The sequence below is a fragment of the Molossus molossus genome, unplaced genomic scaffold (genome assembly GCF_014108415.1).
Source record: "Molossus molossus isolate mMolMol1 unplaced genomic scaffold, mMolMol1.p scaffold_m16_p_11, whole genome shotgun sequence".
Classification (NCBI taxonomy): domain Eukaryota; kingdom Metazoa; phylum Chordata; class Mammalia; order Chiroptera; family Molossidae; genus Molossus; species Molossus molossus.
The window spans coordinates 22875624-22883048 of NW_023425346.1; the positions used below are offsets into that span (position 1 = coordinate 22875624).

Here is a 7425-nt window from a genome sequence, read left to right on the forward strand (position 1 = left end):
AGCCTCTTCTTGTGCCAGTACCAGACTGTTTTGATAAACTGTTTGAAACATTTAACTGATAATTTTGGTGAATTAATAGAGGCTGAGTGTGGACTAGTGTGAGCGTGAGAATCTCTGAGGAAATGAAGTCTTAAAAGGATCTGCACACTTTCTTGAACTAGTTTCTAGGAGAAACTATAGGTTCTTTCTTGGAGGATCTGAGATGAAGGGTCTCATAGCTCTGGCAGTGGAAGAAGAGTAACCAGTTTTCTTTATAACAAGGTCTGTTTTCCTAGTAAAAAGGCTATAACCCAAACTCAATTCTGACAACTTATTCCAGCTGGAGAAAAGGAATTCCTTCTCACTCAATCCCCCTGTTGTTTTCCTACCCATTTAGGGGGAAAATAGTCAACAAGGGACAGTATTTCTTGGAAATAGATGGATAATTCTGCAGCCAAGGATGAACATAAGGGGCAAGGGGGAATGTACTATACTACTAGAGAAACACTGGTGATGGCCCCATCCCTAAAATTGAATTGAATTGAATTGAACTGGAAGGTTAGAGGAAACACCACAGTACCACACCAACAGGGTTGCAGTATAATAATAGTGGATTACATCTGAAAGAATTTTAAGGCATAGACTCTATTTTAAGGGGCAGTTCTTACAAAACTCCAAATATAATATGGGAGACAAAAGTGAGGACACCAGAGGAACTTGAAGCCTCTGGTAAAATTAAAAATAGTCTAACTCCTAGCAAAGGTAACAAGTCCTCTCACTAACACACTATTTACCTCAGATCCCATTACCTGATACAATTTATCTAGCTTTAAACAAAAATGTATGACATGTTAAAGAGCAAGAAAAACTTCACTCTAAAGAGGCAAAGATTTTTATCAGAAGTAGGTTTAGATATTACACGGATTTGAGAATTATTAGGCAGAGAATTGAAAATAGGTATAATTAACATGTTAAGTGCTATACTGGAAAAAATAGACAACATGAAAGGATGGGAAATATAAACAGAAAGAAGGAAACTCTAAAAGGGAATCTAAACAAATGGCTAGATATCAAAAACACTATACCATAAATAAAGAATGTTACAGTTTATCAGTAGACAACATGGCAAAGAAAAAAAAAAATTCAGTGAACCTGAGGATAGGTCAATAGAAACTTCCCAAACTAAAATTCAAATATAATAAATAATTAAAGAATATAATACTCAAGATCTTTGAGACAATATTAAAAAGAATGATTTATGTATAACTGGAATTTCAGAAGGAAAAGAAAGAGAACATAGAACCACAGAAATATTTGAATAGTGATTGACAACTTCCCAAAATGATGACAGATACCAAACCACAGATTCAGAAATCTCAGAAACAGTAAGCAAATAACTACCAAAATAAATAAACAACAATTTCCCCCACCCCAAATAAATCTAGGCTGGACCTATTCAAATTGTATAAAACCAAGACAAGAGACACTTTTGAAATCTCCAGAGGAATAAGGATTGTTATTATTTTTCATCAGTAACCACATAACCAAGATCAGAGTAAAGACAGACAACAGTATAGTGATTACCAGAAGGAACGGTGGGTAAAAGAGGGTAAAGGGGGGATAAATGATGATGGAAGGACACTTGAGGTGGTGAACACACAATGCAATATACAGATGATGTATTATAGAAACTGAAACCTATATAATTTTATTAACCAAAGTCACCCCAACAATAACATTTAAGAAAAATTTATGAAAAAGGAAAAAGAAAAGAGAACATAGAGGACTGGGATATTTAATGTGTTGAGACAATAATGCCATGAACCTAGAATTATATATCTAGCAGAATTATTCTTCAAAAGTGAAAGAGACATACAAAAGACAAAAATTGAAGAAATTTAAGTGACTGACTAGCATAAAAAATCTATATATGTATTTTAATAAATCTCTCTAAATTAAAAAAAAATTGAAGAAATTTATTCTCAGCAGAATTGTTTAAAACACCTGTAGGCATAAGAAAAATAATATAGGTTAGAAACTCAGATCTCAATAAAGGAAGAGCATCAGTAAAGGAATAAATGAAGATAAAGTTGTTTTCTTTTTTCTCATTCTTAAATTAAAATACAACTTGTTGAAAAAAATAACCAGTTTTAAAATATATATATATTTAATGTTTTGATTTTTTTAGAGAGTGAGGAAGGGGGAGAGAGATAGAAACATCGATGAGAGAGAAACATTGATCAGCGTGCAGGGATAGAGCCCACAACCTGGGCATGTGCCTCGACTGGGATTCAAACCAAGACCTTTCAGTTCATGGCACGATGCTCAATCCACTGAGCAACACTGGCTGGGCTAGTTACCATCTTTTAAATGATTATAGCATATGGATATGGGTATGGATATATGAAATATTGAACAGGAGTGAGCAATTGGAAATTCTTTGTTACTTGTAACTATATTACATATTTAGGGGTATAGTCTATTTGAAGTTTGACTTAGGTTAGTTTAAAATGTACATTCTAAACTCTAGGATAAACGCTACAAAATAATAAAGAAGTATAATTGATTTGCCGAGAAAGAAAATAAAATAAGATAAAATGCTATTTTTAAATTGGAGAAGGTAGAAGAAGAGGTGGCGATAAAGAGGTTAAGAATAAATTCAATGCATAGAAAACAGTTACAGACATGGCAAATATTAATTCAACTATATCAATAATCACTTTAAATATGCATGGTCCAAATAGACTAAGTAAGAGATATTCTGTCAAAGTAGATGAAAGTAAGACCCAACTATATGTTTTCTGTAAGTAGCCCACTTTAAATATAAAGACTCAGAGAGTTTTAAAGTAAAGGGATGAAGAAATATGTATCATACCAAAAATAATGAAAAGAAATTTGGGATACCTTCATTTATTTTAAACAAGGTAGACTTCAGAACAAGGAAGATTACTAGAAATAAAAAGAGACAATACATGATGATAAAGGGGTCAAGTCTAAGCACATAATAGTCCTAATGTGTATGCACCTTATAACAGTGTCAAAATATGTATGTAAAACCAATAGAACTGAAAAAAAATAGTCAAATTCATTAGTATAGAGACCTCAACACCACTAACTGAATAACTAATAGATCAAGCAGGAAGAATATCTGGATACAGATCATGTAAATAGCAGTATCAATCACCTTGATCCGACTGACAATTATAAAAAATACACCCAAAATATATATTTTTCTAAAGCTGACATGGAACATTCATACAAAGAGGCCATATTCTAGTGCATTGAATACACCTTTACAATTTAAGACTAGAAATCATAAAAAATTGTTCATTATGCTCAGTGAAAAAAATCAGAAAAAGTTATGTATTACTCATCTTTTACAGAATTTAATTTGAAACACTAATTAGGATTGCATAAAATTATGTATTAAAGAGATTCATCATCTTTACAGTAATGAATCTTCCTATGCATGATTATGATACGTGCAACCCAAACTGAGCTATGTATAGTAATTTATTTCTAGATATTTTGTAAGATAAAAAAATGGTTCTTTTGGGTATGTGGGATAAACTCACAATTTATTTGTTATTTTGCAAATAATCACTATATTAGATTCATATTAAATATAGTTTTGAAGTTGAATCAGTTGAATTTTTAATGTAAAGATGTATGCCATCTGTGTTTGGCTCTTATTTTCCAAAAATGGTGAATAGTTCATTCATCTTTTTCCTCTCTTGATTTGAGGAGACCAAAGCTCTAGAAACCAATTGCTTTTATTTACAATAGTGACATATTCCTTGCTGGTGTGCCCATCTGTTGGAATATTGTTATATGTTTTTAAATGGTTCTGTCACAATTATGAGAAACTATAGCATCTATGTGTATTTTAATTTCTTTCTGATTAAATTTGTTTGTTTCATCATTTCATTAGACACTGAAAAAGCGGCTTTTGATATTTCTGATTCTCGTCACTATTTCATTATTTTATAATTTATTACTTTCACATCTTGAAGTTTTTATTTCCCTTCTGCTTCTTTCTTTGGATTTACTTTATGGTCATTTTCCTAACTTCTATATTGGACATTTAGCTCATTTTATGTTTTACTTTTTTTTTCTTTTTTTCTTATGAAATAATTTTAAGTTGTAATTCTCCACATGAGGATGACTTTAACTTTAATATGCAAGTGAAAATATATTTTTAAGATCATTCAGACATAAATAATTTAAATATATATATTTAAATGTTTTTATTGATCTTTTGGAGAGAGCTAGGGAGAGAGGGATAGAAACATCGCTATGAGTGAGAAATATTGATCGGCTTCCTGCATGCATCCTACTGGGGATTGAAGCCCCAACCCAGGCATGTGCCCTGATAGAAATAGAACCCGGATCTCTCAGTTCATGGAACAATGCTCAGTCCACTGAGCCACACTGGCTGGGTTTTAAAGTAGTTTTAAATTTCTTTTTTGATTCATCAAATATTTAGATATATTAATTTTCTAAATGTATATTTTTATATTATTTATTCTATTGGTTTCTAACTTAATTGCCCTGTGATCTGAAACATGGGAAGTATAATAATTTTTTGAAATGTGTTATAACTTGTTATTTGCCATAGAATATAGTTAATGTACATACAATTTCATGTCTGCTTAAACATGTATATTCTCTAATTGTTAACTATAGAGTTCTATATATGTCCACTAGGTCATGTAAAATATTTTCATAATTTTTTTTGCTGAACATATCAGCAACTGAGATAGGTGTTTGAAATAATTTCTGTATAAATTATACCACAACATAATTAGAATTTTCATTTCAAATTGTTTATGATTATATCCTTTCGTTTGTTTTAGTTTGTTTTCTTCAGTTTCCAATTTATTTAGATAACCCCATGCTCACTTATACATCCTCACTTCCTGTATGTCTTACAGAATCCTTCAAGATTTATTTTTCTTCTGGGTGTGATACTTTCTCTAGAAACACTGTTTAAAAAGTTCCTTGTGTGGTCTTTTGAGATCTTGCATGCCTAAAAAATTATTTTTGTTCAAGACTTGCAAAGATAGTTCTACTGTTTTCTTATATCATGAATTAATTTGAGAATGCTGATATCAATCTGATTCACAGTCCTTATTGGTGTTATGCTCTTCCTTTCAATATACTTTAAGATTCGTAAAATTTATTCTATCTTTGATGCTGTTAAATTTTATAATTATCTCTTACTTATCTATTCTATGTTATCCTATGTATTTATATTTTTCTCTTTTCTATCCCTTTTGTCATTCAGTAAACTTTTTAAATCTTAAGGTTTTTGAAATTTTAAAAATCTGGAAAAACTTGGTCATTATTCCTTTAAAAATTTCCTCCTTTTTCTTTTTTGTTTTCCCTTTGAACTGCTAATATATGGCTACTGCATATATTTTTAGTTTTCAGAGACCCAACTCTTTGCTTTTATATTTCCTTTTTTAATCCTTTTTTTTTTTTTTGATGAATTCTGAGATAGATCTCTGAGTAAACTTCCAGCTAATTATTCTGTTTACTATTTAGTTATTTAGCCGTATTCAATTTGTTAAACTCTTGTATTGAGTTATTTAAAATATTAAAAACACTTTAAATTATAGTTGACTTACAATATTATATTAGTTTTAGGTGTACAGCATAGTGATTCTGATTCAACATTTATATACTTTGCAAAGTGATTGAGTGATTTATTTTAACAACTATGTTTTCATTCTCAGAATCATTGTGCCACTAAGGATTTGCATTCAACAGTATGTAATAGAAACCTCATTAGGTGGTTTAACTGAAAGACAATTTAATTACACACAATAAGTTACAGATAGGTTGTCCAGGATTTGTGTGGTGGATTTGTTACCAGCACTGACCCAGGATCCTTCTCTCTCTCTCTCTCTCTCTCTCTTTTTTTTTTTTTTTTCTGATCACTTCTTACTATCACATGATGTCTGTCTTCATGTTTAATCTCACTTAGTATCATCTCCAAGATAGCATCTCTGTCCCAGGCAAAGAGAGGGCATGGCAAAGAACAAAACACGCTTATATAGAGAGCTTTTTGTAGATGTTTCATTCACTAAATTCTGCTTTTTACGAGACCGAATGTAGTGGAGGGGAAGCAGCAGGCGGAGGTCGGGAAAGATGAAAGCGTCATCACAGAAGAAAGGAACAGTAAAGAGGCATCTCCCGGAGTGGTCCTGCGGAGGTGTAGCCTCTGACCACCCCTCCAGGTCGTCTGAGAGCAGCAGCAGCAATGAGAGCCAGGAGGAAGAGATGGAGAGTGGCAGCCCCACAGCCCGACCCAGGGCAGCAAGAAGGAAGAACAGGAGGAGCATGAAGGAGAGGTGGAGGGAAAACCAGACGCGCTCCGGGTAGCGGAGGGGGAACCAGTGCGGAAAGCCAGCCCCAGCAAACACGCAGGTGCCAGTGTCAGCACAGTAGAAACAGTGGCCCAGGAAAATGTAGTCGCCCCAAAGTCATCTGCAGAGAAGAGTGGACACGAAGATGCTGTTAAAGAGAAACGTGAGCAAAGAAACAGAGGACGAGCAACCTAAGCGTAACGAAGTGTCTCAGGTTGACATTGATGTTTGCCCCACGTTATTTGTTGTTCAGAGCTACCTGTGGTGGACACAGAGATGCTAACAATTTCTGATGCCTCGCAAAGGACAGAAATCTCCACCAAGAAAGTCCCTATGATCAAAGCCATCACAAAGAGTCTGCTGGACTGAGGGCGGGGCCGCTGGGGACCTGGGCACAGTACTGATCTCACAGGCCCACTCATTTGATTCCGTGTCGACAACAGCCACACACAGCACGAAGACGATGCTAGGTGGACTTTCAGAAACAAGAATGGAGAAACGCATCGTGATCCAGGAGACTGTGTGATCACAGTGATCATGACCAGTGCCGGCCCAGGCCATGGGGAAGCCAGGGAGCAGCACCCCAACATGTCCCTCAGGAGAGGGGGGTTCACAAAGAAAATGACTTGGAGGAAGGGGAAGAGTGAGTTCAGAAATTCACTTATTAAACAACATTCAACTTCGTGCACCTGGAGATTTTTGACCATTTCGGATCTTAACCATTACTCCAGTGAATTTATACCAGGACTGGTAACAATGACCAGAAGCCTGAAGAAGTAAAATGCCAACACCAAACCTTATCAGCTCTGGTTTACACTGTTCCCTTGCATTTAAATATATTTCTTTTGTTTTATAATCACTTCTAAATATTCTTGGTTCTTTTTTTTTTTTTTTTAATTAAGGAGTTTTGTTTTTGTTTCCTGTTTACTTTGTGTTTAGTCACGTGCTTTTTATGACTCGTTTTGATGCAATGACAATGAACAAAGCCAGCCCAGCTGATGAGGTGTTGCTGTGTGGAAAGGAACTAACTTAGACGATGGCTTTCCTTCTTCCAGACTCTTCCCCTTGAATTCCC

General features: G+C 34.1%; 1 pseudogene; it reads left to right on the forward strand.

Annotated features, from left to right (window-relative positions):
* Positions 1 to 1320: 1320 nt before the first annotated feature.
* Positions 1321 to 6997, forward strand: LOC118625591 (annotated as a pseudogene).
* The last annotated feature ends 428 nt before the right edge of the window (positions 6998 to 7425 follow it).